At 46.6% G+C, this 17,109-nt stretch overlaps 2 pseudogenes; one reads left to right on the top strand and one right to left on the bottom strand.

The window, feature by feature from the left end:
* Positions 1 to 8,103: 8,103 nt before the first annotated feature.
* On the bottom strand, positions 8,104 to 8,436 carry LOC115893848 (annotated as a pseudogene).
* A 5,249-nt stretch (positions 8,437 to 13,685) lies between these two features.
* On the top strand, positions 13,686 to 15,887 carry LOC104657669 (annotated as a pseudogene).
* Positions 15,888 to 17,109: the final 1,222 nt, after the last annotated feature.

The following is a 17,109-nucleotide window of genomic DNA, read 5'->3' as shown; positions in this document are numbered from 1 at the left end:
GCATTGGGAAGTGGACAAATGGGTTACGATTTTTCACTATAAGCTCCTGAGTGCCTGGGATAATAGGCTCCTGCCACTGCACCTGGCTAATTTTTGTATTTTTAGTAGAGACGGAGTTTCTCCATCTTGGCCAGGCTGGTCTTGAATTCCAAACCTCAGACAATCCACACACCTCGGCCCCTCAAAGTGCTGGGATTACAGGCATAAGCCACCCAGCCCGGCCTCAAAGTCTTATCTGTATTGTTAACATAGGAATTTCGCTGTTGCACATCTGAAACAGAGACAACTTTGCTTTAAAATAGTCGTGCAGCTAATAAAAACATTCTTGTGGCTGGGTGCGGTAGCTCACGCTTGTAATACCAGCACTTTGGGAGGCTGGCAGACCACCTGAGGTCAGAAGTTCAAGACCAGCCTGGCCAACATGCAGAAACCCCGGCTCTACTAAAAACACAAAAAATAAACCTGGAAAGCAGAGGCTGCGGTGAGCCGAGATCACATTCCTGCACTGCAGCCTGGGTGACAGAGCAAGACTCTGTCTCAAAAGAAAAGAAAAATTATTGCTCTTGTTAGGGATATGTTTGAATTGTTGAAAATGACAGGGTAGCGAAGGGAAAAGTATGTGCTAATAAAATGGCAAGCCTAATTACCAGGGTAAATATTTTCAAGATTTTGAAATGTGTTTGAACGGCACAGCTGGAGAAAGTTATGTCAAATGTCTTGAGGACATGGAATGCCAAACACAAGGATCTAAAAATGGTAGTAGTGCTTTAATCCCACTGCCTTGGGACAGTGACAGAAATCAGGGACAAGAAGAAACACATTTCTTGAATTGGGCAGCTGAAAACCTAAACAAATCACTATCAAGTCCGTTTATTTGTGTGTGTACATTTATTTATTTGTATTTTTTTTTTTTTTTTTTTTGAGACGGAGTCTCGCTCTGTCGCCCGGGCTGGAGTGCAGTGGCCGGATCTCAGCTCACTGCAAGCTCCGCCTCCCGGGTTTACGCCATTCTCCTGCCTCAGCCTCCCGAGTAGCTGGGACTACAGGCGCCCGCCACCTCACCCGGCTAGTTTTTTGTATTTTTTAGTAGAGACGGGGTTTCACCATGTTAGCCAGGATGGTCTCGATCTTCTGACCTCGTGATCCGCCCGTCTCGGCCTCCCAAAGCGCTGGGATTACAGGCTTGAGCCACCGCGCCCGGCCTATTTATTTGTATTATTATTTGAGACGGAGTTTCGCTCTGTGTGCAATGGCTCAGTCTCGACTCACTGTAACCTCCGTCTCCCGGGTTCGAGCGATTCTCCTGCCTCAGCCTCCCGAATAGCTGAGATTACAGGCAGGAACCACCACGCCCAACTAATCTTGTATTTTTAGTAGAGGTGGGGTTTCTCCATTTTGGTCAGGCTGGTCTCGAACTCCCAAACTCAGGTGATCCGCCCACCTCGGCCTCGGGAAGTGTTCGGATTACAGGTGTGAGCCACTACGCCTGGCCTGCATTATTATTTTTTAATGAGACGGGGGTCTCACCATGTTGCCCAGGCTGGTCACTAACTCCTGGGCTCAAGCAATCCTCCTGCCTCGGCCTCCCAAAGTGCCATTTGTATTTTATATACTCTTAAGGACCACGGGGCAGATACAGCACAAGTGGAAAGTTAGCTTTGAGTTAAGCCAAACATCTGTTGGAGATGTAGCAATACCACGCAGAAACACAGAAAGATGGGGCGTAGGGCTGGGTGCAGTGGCTCACGCCTGTAATCCCAGCATTTTGGAATGCCAAGGCTGGCGGATCACTTGAGACCAGGAGTTGAGACCAGCCTGGGCAACAAGGCGAAACCCTGTCTCTACCAAAAATATAAAATTGGCCGGGCACGCACCTGTAGTCCTAGCTACTCAGGAGGCTGAAGTGAGAGGATCGCTTGAGCCCGGCAGGCGGAGGTTACGGGGGGCCAAGATCGCGCAACTGCACTCCAGCCTGGGTGACAGAGTGAGCCCCTGTCTCAAGAAGGAAAGGGGAAGGGGAAGGGGAAGGGAAAGCGAAAGGGAAGGGAGGGGAAAGGGAAAGGAAGAAAGAAATGGAAGCGGTGTAGGACCGAAGGCAACTGGGACGGAAGCTCACCCCCTGGAAGGCCTAGGGAGAGAGGCGCCGGCGACTTGTCTCCACCACGCGTCACCAGCACGCGCGGTCCACACTCCAGCGCCGGCTCTTGCGATAGCCCCGAGCAAGAAACCGAATCTGCAGGTGGTCCACCCTTTGCCTGCGGCACCCTTCCTCCCGCTGTCAAGGTGATGGTCGCGATAGTTGCACCAGCAGATGAGGGCGAAAACCTCTTGTGCTGCCTCCCAGTGACTGCCAGTTCCCGGACCACGTTCTCCCCAGGAGCCCAAGAAGGGCGGACAACCAGGCGCGCTTGGCCGGTCTCGGGAGGAAGAAGTGGCGGAAGTGGGATTTGGGAGACAATCCTGGAGTCGGTGTGCTACGCATGCGCCGATGGAAGCTGCCAGGCGGGTGGAGGCGGTGACCGCTGGCAGGCACCAGCGTCCCAGAGGGCTATCGTCTCGCGCGCAGAGCCGCGCGGTACGCGGCGTCACAGCACATCCGAGCTAGAGTCCAGTCAAGTGACCCGCTCGTGGCAGTCCGTGTGGGGCGTTGTAGTAGCATTTAGTGAGTCAGGCGAACCTAGCGGGCTGCCGCCCTAGATCAGTTTCTCCGTCAGATTCCATTTCCTCCAGCGGCATCTGAACCGGCGCGGCCCTCTGTGTCTTCTTGCTCCCTGGGGATGGGGCCCATAGCCCCCTTCTTCACAGAAGGGAACCATATTTGAAGAGGTGCCTGGGACGCTGTCCCGACGCCCACACGATGCGCTGAGACCTGAGCTTACCCTCGCGTGTCCCATCGTGCGGTGGTTCTGTCGCGGCCCTGTGGGGACTCTGCGTCTTTTGCGGTTTTCCTTAGTCCTGTAGCCCGAGACCTTTGCAGTCTCCCTCCCGCAATGGAGACGTCCTAGGAGGGTCTTCTGTTTCCATGTTTAGGGAAATGGAAAACCTACATAGTGTAGTAACGAATTGAAAAAGTAGTCCAAAGTCTTCCCACAAAGACGACTCCAAGCCACCATGGCTTCCCTAGCAAATTGAACGATATATAAGAGGAAAACATAATTCCAGTATTAAATAGTTCCAGAATAAAAGGGGGAAGGAAGACGAAAGCGGGGAACACTTTTTAACTTTTTAATGGCCTAGCATAACCCTGATAGGAAAACCTGACAAGAACAGCGAACGGAAGGAAAAGTGTATGCAAGTTTTGCTCATGAGTGTAGACGGAAAAATCTGTAAGCAAATATTAGCAAAATCTAGTATTATGTGAAAGAAATAATACCATACCCAAGTTAAGTGGTGTTTTGTTTTTCTGAGATGGAGTCTTGCTCTCTCTTGAGGCTGGAGTGCAGTGGCGCGATCTCGGCTCACTGAAACCCCCACCTCCTGGGTTCAAGTGATTCTCCTGCCTCAGCCTCCCGAGTAGCTGGGATTACAGGTGTGCATCACCATGCCCGGCTAATGTTTTTGTATTTTTAGTAGAGACGGTGGAGGGGTTTCACGATATTGGCCAGTCTGGTCTGGAACTCCTGACCTCAAGCGATCCAACCTCCTGGGCCTCCCAAAGGGGTGGGATTATAGGCGTGAGCCACCTCGTCCGGCCAAATTAGGTTGTTTTTAACATTAGAAGACAAATTACTGTAATTCAAGATATTAATTAATGGAGAAAATATCATCTTAGTAAATGTAGAATAAATTATTAAATTTAACACTTATTCATGATAAACACTCATGGAAAACCAGGAATAGAAGAGAAATTAATCTTATAAAAGGTATCTGCAAAACACCATACACCAAACATCCTACTTAATGGTAAAGGATTGAAAGCGTTTATCTTTAAGAACTTGGGGCCTTTAACTCTACAGAGTTTCCCCCAGTTGTGACTTTGCTGATTCCATATACATAGATCATTTCAACATGTTTCTCTGTCCTGTTTCCTGCTAATTGGTATGGTTGGATTATTTTATTCCTTGGAACATAGTAATCATAATTATTTTGTAATCTGTATTATGATAATTCCAGTGTCTGAATTTTTTTCAAGTTTCTTTTTTTTTTTTTTTGAGACAGAATCTCACTCTGTCACCCAGGCTAGAGTGCAGTGGTGTAATCTCAGCTCACTGCAACTTCTCTCTCCAAGGTTCAAGCAATTTTTGTGCCTCAGCCTCCTGAGTAGCTGGGACTACAGGTGTGCACCATCACAGCTGGCTAATTTTTTTTTTCTTCCTGAGACGGAGTTTTGCTCTGTTGCCCAGGCTGGAGTGCCGGAGTGCAATGGCACGAACTTGGCTGACTGCAACTTCTGCCTCCTGGGTTCAAGTGATTCTCCTACCTCTGCCTCTCAAGTAGTTGGGATTACAGGCGCCTGCCACCACACGTGGTTAATTTTTGTATTTTTAGTAGAGATGAGGTTTCACCATGTTGGCCAGGCTGGTCGTGAGCTCCTGACATCAGGTGATCCACCCACCTCAGCCTCCCAAAGTGTTGGGGTTACAGGCGTGAGCCACCACGCCCGGCCTTTTTCAAGTTTTTTTTTTTCTGCTGCCTGATGTTTATGTTGTGTATCATCCATGGTGTCTTTTCATTTTGCCCAAGCTGGACTCAATCTCCCAGGACTCAAGAGATCCTCTTTAGCTTCTCAAGTGGCTGGGACTACAGGTGCATGCCAGCACACCCATAGTGTCTTGTTTCTTTGTGTGTTTACTTTTTGTTCTTGAAAAAGTATTTATGAGAAAAAGTACTTGTGGCTTCTTTTGGAGAAGATCTTTGTTTGCTTCTGCTAGGTGCCTTGAAGTCCTTTCAGTCTGAGACTAGCTTTCATGGGTTGAAGTTCATTGGGTCAAAGCAAATGCAGGTTACAAACATGGGCGAAAGCTGCCCAGTGACCACATCTACTCAAAGATGGGATTTGATTTCTTTATTTATTTGTTGAGACAAAGTCTCACTCTTTTGCCCAATCTGGAGTGCAGTGGCGCAATCTCGGCTCACTGCAACCTCCCAGGTTCAAGCAATTCTGCTGCCTCAGCCTCCTGAATAGCTGGGACTACAGGCATGCACCACCATGCCAAGCTAATTTTTGTAATTTTATTAGAGATGGTGTTTCATTAGTTGGCCAGGCTTGTCTTGAACTCCTGACCTCATGATCTGCCTGCCTCGGCCTCCTAAAGTGCTGGGATTACAGGCGTGAGCCACCACACCCGGCCAAAGATGGAATTTTAAAAATTTTGCTTTGCCTCCTCCCCACTCCCATTATAGTCAATGCAAAAGCAACCTTTCCCAATGTTCTGAGATGCTGGTCCACCTTCACTCTTAGGGCATAGCCTATGGAGTCCCAACTTAATATAGAAAGAGTCACCTAGTAGCATTTTTACCATGGAAAGCCCTAGACGTTGGATGCTGTTTCCATGGATGCTGTTTCCATGCCCTGTGAGGCTACCAAAAACAACTAGATGTTGCCTGACTGCCAGATATCCTCAGGGTAAGAGTAGCTTTTGTGCTCTTCTGTTCCATTTGCTTCTCTGGGTTCTCACCTTCTCTTAGCTTTTATCCTAATAATTTCTTACTATCAACAACTTGATGTTTTGGGAAATGTGCCTTATATTTTATTCAGTATGTTTATTTTATTTTATTTTACTTTTTTGTTTTGTTTTGAGATGGAGTCTCACTCTCTCACAGTCTGGAGTGCAGTGGCGAAATCTCCTCTCACTGCAACCTCTGCCTCCTGGGTTCAAGCGATTATGCTGCCTCAGCGTCCTGAGTAGCTGGGATTATAGGTGCCCGCCACCACGCCTGGCTAATTTTTGTACTGTTAGTTGACACGAGGTTTCACCGTGTTGACCAGGCTGGTGCTGAATTCCTGACCTCAGGTGACCCGCCCGCCTCAGCCTCGCAAACTGCTTGGATTGCAGGTGCAAGCCACCATGTACAGCCTGTTCAGCACCTTTAGTCATTATCATTGGGCACATTGGTTGAATAAACCAGCTTATCATAACTGGAAATAGATGTTTGACATTTCATTCATTTTCTTCAGTCTGTTTATTTTATATCTGAAGATACATTACTGAAGGCTAAGTTCCTATATCTTTTTTTGGTTTTTGTTTTGTTTTTTGAGATGGAGTCTCGCTCTGTGACCCAGGCTGGGGTGCAGTGGCACGATCTCAGCTCACTGCAACCTCCGCCTCCCTGATTCAAGCAATTTTCCTGCCTCAGCCTCCTAAGTAGCTGGAATTACAGGCATGTGCCACCACACCCAGCTGATTTTTGTATTTTTAATAGAGTTGGGGTTTCACCATGTTGGTCATTGAATTTTGATAGGGAGATAGCCAAAGTCAGACTGATTTTCCTTATCCTTTTTAGTTGACACGTTCTTTTTATATGGATAGGCCATTTTTTTCAGGGTCAGACATGGAGAAGATTTACTGTAATTAGTCTCTTAGCTATTGGGTCCCTCTCCCACTAGCTAAGTAGGCAAAGAACAACCCCCAACTTCCAGGGAGAATGCAGGAAATCAGCTAATTTTTTTGTGTTCCAGTTTTGTATGTTTTAGTGTTCACATGTGCATATACACATAGATATGATTGACGATGCAATATGGGTGATTATGGACATTCGTTATTTACCGCATCCCCACTATGTGCCTTAAACTCTGCTGTGCGCTTGATTTATACCTTTGAATATAAGTTCTTGGACTTACGAAGCATATGGTCAATTAAAGAGCTAGATTTTTGAGAATAGTGAAGCAACCAATTTTTTTCTTTTTAAGAGAGGGTCTGGTTCTGTCGCTCAGTCTGGAGTGCAGTGGTGCCAATCATGGCTTACTGCACCCTCGACCTCCTGGGATCAAGTGACCCACCCGGGCCTCCCATAGTGATAGGCATGAGCCACCACACATGGCCAAGCAACGGTTAATTAGAATTGTCATAAGTGCAGCCGTGACAAAGTACACAGTGTTATAAAAGTATAAAACAGAAAGACATAACCTAATTTGGGAGATTTGGGTAGGTTTCAATGAATAAGTTACAAATAAATGAGAGAACTGAAGGAGGAACTGGCTAGGTGAAAAGTTGTGAAGTGAGCCTTGTGGGCAGAGGGAATGTAATGTGCAAAGGTCCTGAGATTGAACAGAGCTCAAAAACTTACAGAAATTGAAAAAAGGTTAGTTGCAGCATTCTGAGCACAGAGGAGAGTTGCCAAGATGAATCTGGCCACATCATATAGGACTTTGTGGGCAATGTTAAAGAACTGTGACATTGGCTGGGCATGGTGGCTGATGCCTGTAATCCCAGCACTTTGGGAGGCCCAGGTGGGCGGTTCACATGAGGTCAGGAGTTCGAGACTAGCCTGACCAATATGGTGAAACCCTGTCTCTACTAAAAATACAAAAAAATTAGTGGGACGTGGTGGCTCACACCTGTAGTCCCAGCTACTCAGGAGGCTGAGACAGGAGAGTTGCTTGAACCCGGCAGGCAGAGGTGGTAGTGAGCTGAGATTGCACCACTGCACTCCAGCCTGGGTGACAGAGCAGGACTCCCTCTCAGGAAAAAAAATTAAAAAAAAAAAAAGGAATTGTGACACCATCCTGTTAATATAATTATTAGAATTTTTTTTAAAGTAGTAAGTTTTTTTAATCCACTGAAAAATACAAGAGCACAGGCCAGGTGTGGTGGCTCATGCCTATAATCCCAACACGTTGGTAGGCCAAGGCAGGTGGATCACGAGGTCAGGAGTTTGAAACCAGCCTGACCAGCATGGTGAAACCCCGTCTCTCTGAAAATACAAAAAAATTCGCCGGGCATGGTGGCGTGTGCCTGTAATTCCAGCTACTCAGGAGGTTGAGGCAGAAGAATTGCTTGAACCCGGGAGGCGGAGGTTGCAGTGAGCCAAGATCGTGCCACTGCACTCTAGCCTGGGCGACAGAGCTAGACACCCTCTCAAAAAACAAAACAAAACAACAACAACAACAACAACAAAAAACAAGAACACAAATCTACGTTTATTTATTGACTTTTCATTAGTTTAAATCCTTGAGGGATCCAGCATCACTCGGATTCTGTGTCCAATAGCCTTAGCAGGAAGATTGCTTCGGAATTTGCCACGAATCAGGTCACTGTTTCCATGGGCCCAAGTTGCCTTCTCCCAGATTACTCTGGTTTTGTTTGGTTTGCTGCCAGGAGTCAATGTATTGTTCTTTGCTTTGTGTACATAAGTTCATCTCTTGCCCAAATAGAATTCTGTTTCATCACGGGCATAAACATCTTCAATTTTAAGAAGAGTTGTCTGCTCCCTTAGGTTCTGGAGATGCCGCTTATAGCTGGCAAAAATGACCTTGGACCACAGCTTTCCAGACATAGTTCCTTTTAGAAGTCCTGTTCCCAGCAGACCTCCACAGGAACCAAGATGGTGGGAAGAGAATTATTAGAAATTTTTTTAAGGCAGGGGGAGATGTGCTCAAATTATGTTTTTTTGGTGTTGTTTTTTTGAGATGGAGTTTCGCTCCTGTTGCCCGGTCCGGAGTGCAATGGTGCAGTCTCGAGTCACTGCAACCTCCTCCTCACGGGTTCAAGCGATTCTCCTGCTTCAGCCTCCCAAGTAGCTGGGATTACAGTCATGCACCACCATGCCAAGCTAATTTTGTATTTTTAGTAGAAGTGGGGTTTCTCCATGTTGATCAGGCTGGTCTCGAACTCCTGACCTCAAGTGATCCACCCACCTCAGCCTCCCAAAGTGCTAGGATTACAGGCATGAACCACAGTGCCCGGCCAAATTTTGGTTTTTATAATGCAGTATTACTTAGCAAATGGAGGATGGGCATGGGCACAAGTGGAAATGCAGACTCCAGTGAGATGACTGAGAGTCTAGCAAAAGATGAAGGCATTTGATAGTGAAGTCTAAAGAAGTGTATAGATTCACAAAGCATTTAAAACGTAGCATCAGGCCGGGCGTGGTGGCTCATGACTATAACCCTAACACTTGGGGAGGCTGTGGTGGGAAGGTTACCTGAGTCCATGAGTTTGAGAATAGCCTGGGCAACATAGAGAGACCCCCATCTCTACAAAAAAATAAAAATATTAGCCAGGTGTGGTGGTGTGTGCCTGTAGTCCCAGCTACCCAGGAGGCTGAGGTGAGAGGATTACTTGAGCATGGGAGGTTGAGGCTGCAGTGAGCCATGATTGTGCCACTGCACTCCAGCCTGGATGATGCAGTGAGACCCTATTTCAAAATAAAGTAAAATAAAATAAAAAGGTAGGATCCTGGGAGTGTGGGGATAAATTTGATATGATGAGATGATCAAGAGAGCTGCCGTACTTTTCTGAAGGAATCTAGGTTCCTCTCACTCCTCACAGGAAAACGAAAGATTTATATTTTCTTTCTGGAATAAGGCTTTATACTATTCAGGAAGCAGAAAGTAAACATTGAAAGTTTGGTCAACATGACACATAACCTAGGCAAACATAGTTGGAGGAAAGAGGGAAATGCCTATAAAAGGAGCTAAGTAAAAGCTATACAGCTCGGGGGCTTTTTGGGGGAATCAAAGGAATTAGAGGAGTTTCCATTAAGGACCTACTTTTTGGACTCAACCCATGGCTGTGCTCCCCTGTGTCCTCTCACCCTTCCTGGGCCTCATGGGTCACCCTGGTTTCTGAGACCTAGCCTCCCATGGTCTGACCCTCACCACTGTCACCTGCATCCCTTTTGTGAACCTTGGGATTGAGGTCTATCTAGTTTCAGCCTCTGAGGCCAAACCACAGTGCCTCTTCTACCCTAATTAGATATAACTGTGTTTCCTGGTTAATAGCTATCAGTTATTGAACACCACACTCCATACCATCCGCTTTACTCTGCATGGAAGCTATCCCATATCACGTTTAATCCTTCTAACAACTTTGAGGAAGATTCATTACCATTCTGCATTTTAAGATGAGGAAATGTGGAAAAATGAAGGTCAAGGAGTTTAAATATCTGGCCCAAGTTAATAATTCCTGTAATTGGAGGTCTGAGATTCCAACGCTGATCCACCCCACTCCATAGCCCTGACTTTACAGGGTACTGTGTCTGGTTTATCCTCTCTGCTTCACCTCAATCTTAACTCTGCCTAAGATTTGTGAGCCTGTCTGGAAACATCACTTGGATTTCTGATCATTTCGTTTGCCTGGCAGTGTTGAGAAGTGGGGCCTGTAAGAAGTGATTATGTCATAAGGGCTGTACTCGTGAATTGGATTAATGCCATTATCTCTGGAGTGGGTTAGTTATTAAGGGGGTGGGTTTCTGATATAAAAAAATGAATTGGGGCCAGGTGCGGTGGCTCACGCCTATAATCTCAGTACTTTGGGAGGCCGAGGCGGGTGGATCACCTGAGGTCAGGAGGATGGTCAGGCTGGTCTCAGGTGGATCAGCTGACCAATATGGTGAAACTCCCGTCTCTACTAAAAATACAAAAGTTGGCCAGCATGGTGGCGTGTGCCTGTAGTCCCAGCTACTAGGGAGGCTGAGACAGGAGAATTGCTTGAACTTGGGAAGAAGAGATTGCAATGAGCCGAGATTGTGCCACTGCACTCCAGCCTAGGCGACAGAGAGATATTCTGTCTCAAAAAAAAAAAAAGAGTTGACACCACTTCCTCTCCCTATCTCTTGCCCATCCAACAAGGCCCTCACTGGCACCTTGATACTAAACTTCCCAGCCTCCGGAACTGTGAGAAATAAATTTCTTTTTAAAATAAATTACCAGTTGGTGGCATTCTGTTATAACAACACAAAGCAGACTAAGAGAGCTTGCCATTCTTGTACTGCATCCTGATTGCTTCTACCTTTGCCATGATGGGACACAGGAAGAGCCAGAGTCCAGTCTCTGAGAAAACAATTTCTGTCAGTGTAACTTTGATTGGGACATTTAGGGCAAGAGGATTAATTATTGGGCAGCTTTACTGCTTAGTTTACTTTTCTTTTTAAGACAGAGTCTCGCTCTGTCACTCAGGCTGGAGTGCAGTGGCGTGATACTGGCTCACTGCAACCTCCACCTCCCGCCACCTAATCCCGCTCCTGCTTAGTCTGCTTGATTATTCACTATTTTTCTCTTAAGTCTTTTCTTGTATGCTTGGTTTTCTTCAAGACCGTTTTGATTAAAGCCACTTTTTGTTTCACTGCTGTTTTTCTCTGAATGTGAACACAGAAATATGTGTTAGGTTTATATATGCAGCTGTTTATTCCTGCATTATCTTGTATTTGTAAAAATCTGAAATAAACTACATGTCCGTATTGAGTCTGGTTAAATAAAAGATGATAACATATGGCCCAGAGTGGTGGCTCACGCCTGTAATCCTACCACTTTGGGAGGCCAAGGTGGGCTAATCACTTGAGCTCAGGAGTTCAAGACCAACCTGGCCAACATGGTGAAACCCCATCTCTACTAAAAATACAAATATTAGCCGGGCATAATGGTGCATGCCTGTAATCCCAGCTACTCTGGAGGTTGAGGCAGAAGAATTGCTTGAACTCGGGAGGTGGAGGTGAGCCGAGATAGCACCACTGCACTCCAGCCTGGGCGACAGAGTGGGACTCCATCTCAAAAAAAAAAAAAGAAAAAATTAGCCGAGTATGAAGGTGTGTGCCTGTAGTCCCAGCTACTCCAGAGGCTGAGGTAGGAGGATCGCTTGAGCCCTGGAGGCAGAGGTTGTGGTGAGCCAGGATTGTATCGCTGTACTCCAGCCTGGGCAACAAAGCAAGGCCCTGTTTCAAAAAAAAGAGAGAGAGGTTATTGGACTTTAGATTGATCGGAGCTTCGAGATTTTTGTTATTTTTTTTAAGTTTTCTTTACCCCTTAAAAAAAAATTACCATTGAGAGTAAGCTTATTTTAAAATTAGATTTGTTTGTTTTTTTTTGTTTTTGTCTTGAGACGGAGTTTTGCTCTCGTCACCCAGGCTGAAGTGCAATGGTGCAATCTCAGCTCATTATAACCTCCGTCTCCTGAGTTTGAGAGATTCTCCTGCCTCAGCCTCCCAAGTAGCTGGGATAATAGGTGACTGCCACTACGCCTGGATACTTTTTTTTTTTTTTTTTTTTTTGAGACGCAGACTCGCTCTGTAGCCAGGCTGGAGTGCAGTGGTGCAATCTCCACTCGCTGCAACCTCTGCATCCCAGGTTTAAGTGATTCTCCTGCCTCCGCCTCCCGAGTAGCTGGGATTATAGGCACCCACCACCACGCCCGGCTAATTTTGTATTTTTAGTAGAGAGGGGGTTTCTCCATGTTGGTCAGGCTGGTCTCGAGCTCCTGACCTTAGATGATCCGCCCATGTTGGCCTCCCAAAGTGCTGAGATTACAGGCGTGAGCCACCGCACCTGCCTGCCACTACTTTCATTGCTGAAAACCACAATTACTTTTGCACCGACTACACCTAGCAGCTACTGTTTCTAACTTACATATCTAAAAGTATTGGTTCAGGTCTCAATGGTACAATGTATTCAATGACATTAATATGCAAAGGGTTTTGTGTTTCTGTGGTGCAGTGGGTTCTCAAAGGACATTGTCAAAATCTCTAAGGAGATTAACCCAAGTTTGTGGGCTGTTTCTGGGATTTCCAAAATGTAACAGGTGCTGGGGTACAGAAGAAAAAGCATAAAGGTAGAAGCTGATAGACATGGGTATAAATCCTAATTCATCTCTCAGTTAGTTTCAAAGCAGAAGCAAAGTTAAACAGTCTAGGCTTTATTTTCTCATCTTTAAAATAGGGAAAGAAATATTAACTCAGAGGGTTGTGGGGAGACCGGAATTAGAGTATGCCCATGGAGCAACTGGTGAATGGAAGGTGCTCAAGTCCACAGGTGTGTCCTCACCTCCTCTAGTAACAAAACAGTGCAGTAGGCCTGCCACACTTGCAGTTTACATCCTAGATCCAACCAACTCCAGATCAAAAATGTTCAGAAAAAAATAAAAAGCAATAATACAACAATAAAAACCATACAAATAAAAAAACAGTATAACAACCATTTAAATCGCACTTACATTGTATTAAGGTATTATAAATAACCTAGAGATTTAGAGTATTTGGGACATACAAATTTGACACCATAGTATATGCACCAGAGTATATTAGGGACTTGAACATGCACAGATTTTGGTATCCGTGGGGAAAGAGGAGGGTGTCCTAGAACCCTGGAGGCTTGTGTTAAAAATGCTGTTTGCAGGCCGGGCGCGGTGGCTCAAGCCTGTAATCCCAGCACTTTGGGAGGCCGAGACGGGCGAATCACGAGGTCAGGAGTTCGAGACCATCCTGGCTAACACGGTGAAACCCCGTCTCTACTAAAAAATACAAAAAAAAAAAGCTAGCCGGGCGAGGTGGCTGGCGCCTGTAGTCCCAGCTACTCGGGAGGCTGAGGCAGGAGAATGGCGTAAACCCGGGAGGCGGAGCTTGCAGTGAGCTGAGATCCGGCCACTGCACTCCAGGCCGGGCGACAGAGCGAGACTCCGTCTCAAAAAAAAAAAAAAAAAAAAAAATGCTGTTTGCGGCTCGCCATGTTGTGCGGCAGCGCCGGCGGCCGTGGGGCCTGATGAGTCTGGCTCTGGCTTCCGCCAGCGGAGCCCCAGCCTGAGGCAGGAGCGTCAATGTCTCAGGCTGTGCAGACAAACGGAACTCAACCATTAAGCAAAACACGGGAACTCAGTTTATATGAGTTACAATGAATACCTCAGTGGCTCTCTTACAGGAGGCAATAACACATGGCTTAGAAATTGTGGTTTCAGCTGGGCGCGGTGGCTCACGCCTTTAGTAATCCCAGCACTTTCGGGGGCCGAGGCGAGCGGATCACGAGGTCAGGAGATCGAGACCATCCTGGCTAACACGGTGAAACTCCGTCTCTACTAAATATACGAAAAATAAGCTGGGCATAGTGGCGGGCGCCTGTAGTCTCAGCTACTCCGAAGGCTGAGGCAGGAGAATGGCGTGAACCCACGGGGCGGAGCTTGCAGTGAGCAGAGATCCTGCCACTGCACTCCCACTTGGGCGACAGAGTGAGACTCTGTCTCAAAAAAAAAAAAAAAAAAAAAAAAAAGAATTAGAAAAGAAAAAGAAAAACAGAAATTGTGGTTTCACCTCGAAGTCTACACAGTGAATTAATGTGCCCAATTTGTTTGGATATGTTGAAGAACACCATGACTACAAAGGAGTGTTTACATCGTTTCTGTGCAGACTGCATCATCATAGCCCTTAGAAGTGGCAACAGAGAATGTCCTACCTGTCGGAAAAAACTAGTTTCCAAAAGATCACTAAGGCCAGACCCAAACTTTGATGCCCTCATCAGCAAAATTTATCCAAGTCATGATGAGTATGAAACTCATCAAGATAGAGTACTAGCCAGGATCAGCAAGCACAATAATCAGCAAGCACACAGTCACAGCATCGAGGAAGGACTGAAGATACAGGCCATGAACAGACTGCAGCGAGGCAAGAAACAACAGATTGAAAATGGTAGTGGAGCGGAAGATAATGGTGACACTTCACACTGTAGTAATGCCTCCACACATAGCAATCAGGAAGCAGGCCCTAGTAATAGACAGACCAAAACAACTGATGATTCTGGGCTTGAGCTTGATAATAACAATGCAGCAATGGAAACTGATCCAGTAATGGATGGTGCTAGTGAAATTGAATTAGTATTTAGGCCTCTTCCCACACTTACAGAAAAAGATGACAGTGCACAGGCAAGACACAAAAAGACTTCTGGTAATGCCACTGTTGATCACTTATCCAAGTATCTGGCTGTGAGGTTAGCTTTTATATATATATATATATATAATATATATATAATAATATATTATATATATATATATATTTTTTTTTTTAGTAGAGACGGGGTTTCAACGTGTTAGCCAGGATGGTCTCGATCTCCTGACCTCGTGATCCACCCATCTCGGCCTCCCAAAGTGCTGGGATTACAGGCTTGAGCCACCACGCCCGGCCGAGGTTAGCTTTTTTTTTTTTTTTTTTTTTTTTTTTTTTTTGAGGCGGAGTCTCGCTCTGTCGCCCGGACTGGAGTGCAGTGGCCGGATCTCAGCTCACTGCAAGCTCCGCCTCCCCGGGTTTACGCCATTCTCCTGCCTCAGCCTCCCGAGTAGCTGGGACTACAGGCGCCCGCCACCTCGCCCAGCTAGTTTTTGTATTTTTAGTAGAGACGGGGTTTCACCGTGTTAGCCAGGATGGTCTCGATCTTCTGACCTCGTGATCCGCCCGTCTCGGCCTCCCAAAGTGCTGGGATTACAGGCTTGAGCCACCGCGCCCGGCCCGAGGTTAGCTTTTAAAGAACTTCGAAGCAGGGCTGGGCATGGTGGCTCACGCCTGTAATCCCAGCACTTTGGGAGGCCGAGGCAGGTGGATCACCTGAGGTTGGGAGTTCAAGACCAGCTTGACCAACATGGAGAAACCCTGTCTCTACTAAAAATACAAAATTAGCTTGACATAGTGGTGCACGCCTGTAATCCCAGCTACTTGGGAGGCTGAGGCAGGAGGATCGCTTGAACCCAGGAGGCGGAGGTTGCAGTCAGCCAAGATCGCACTATTGCACTCCATCCTGGGCAGCAAGAGTGAAACTCCGTCTCAAACAAACAAAAAAACTTCGAAGCAAAGGTGAATCAAACCAGATGAACCTTGATACAGCCAGTAAGAAGCAGTATACCATTTATATAGCAAGAGCTAGTGGCCAGTTCCCTCTATTAAATGGCTGTTTTTCTTTGGAATTGGTCAGTGAGAAATACTGGAAAATCAACAAACCCATGAAACTTTACTATGCACATACAAAGGAGCACAAATGAGCTTTTAAAAACCAATTCTGAGACTGAAGTTTTTTATAGCCCATTTATTTAATATTAAAGATGTACTGGCATTACTTTTTTTTTTTTTTTTTTTTTTTTTTTTTTTTTTTTTTGAGACGGAGTCTTGCTCTGCCCCCCGGGCTGGAGTGCAGTGGCCGGATCTCAGCTCACTGCAAGCTCCGCCTCCCGGGTTCACGCCATTCTCCTGCCTCAGCCTCCCGAGTAGCTGGGACTACAGGCGCCCGCCAGGTCGCCCGGCTAGTTTTTTTTTGTATTTTTAGTAGAGACGGGGTTTCACCATGTTAGCCAGGATGGTCTTGATCTCCTGACCTCGTGATCCACCCGTCTCGGCCTCCCAAAGTGCTGGGATTACAGGCTTGAGCCACCGCGCCCGGCCTGGCATTACTTTTATGGACAGATCTTGGATATGTTGTTCAGTTTTCTTTCTGAGCCAGATTTGTTTACGCTATTCAAATATTTTCCCCTTAAGATTTCCTTTTTGGAAGGGACTACAATTATTCAGTACTTTTTTCTTTCCTTTAAAAAAAAATATCTAAAGTTTCTTGTGGTTTTTTTCCCCCACAAAGTGTGGTTCCACTTTGAGCACCCTTTGACCCAGGAATTTTTTTTTTTTTTTTTTTTTTTTTTGAGACGGAGTCTTGCTCTGTCGCCCGGGCTAGAGTGCAGTGGCCGGATCTCAGCTCACTGCAAGCTCCGCCTCCCGAGTTTATGCCATTCTCCTGGCTCAGCCTCCGGAGTAGCTGGGACTACAGGCGCCCGCCACCTCGCCCGGCTAGTTTTTTGTATTTTTTTAGTAGAGACGGGGTTTCACCGTGTTAGCCAGGATGGTCTCGATCTTCTGACCTCGTGATCCGCCCGTCTCAGCCTCCCAAAGTGCTGGGATTACAGGCTTGAGCCACCGCGCCCGGCTGACCCAGGAATTTTTAATAGTTTCTGTATTCTTGGCCGGGCGCGGTGGCTCAAGCCTGTAATCCCAGCACTTTGGGAAGCCGAGACGGGCGGATCACGAGGTCAGGAGATCGTAGACCACCCTGGCTAACACGGTGAAACCCCGTCTCTACTAAAAATACAAAAAACTAGCCGGGCGAGGTGGCAGCGCCTGTAGTCCCAGCTACTCGGGAGGCTGAGGCAGAAGAGTGGCGTGAACCCAGGAGGCGGAGCTTGCAGTGAGCTGAGATCTGGCCACTGCACTCCAGCCTGG

The sequence above is a fragment of the Rhinopithecus roxellana genome, chromosome 16, assembly GCF_007565055.1.
Source record: "Rhinopithecus roxellana isolate Shanxi Qingling chromosome 16, ASM756505v1, whole genome shotgun sequence".
Classification (NCBI taxonomy): Eukaryota; Metazoa; Chordata; class Mammalia; order Primates; family Cercopithecidae; genus Rhinopithecus; species Rhinopithecus roxellana.
This window is presented reverse-complemented; position numbering and strand designations above follow the sequence as displayed.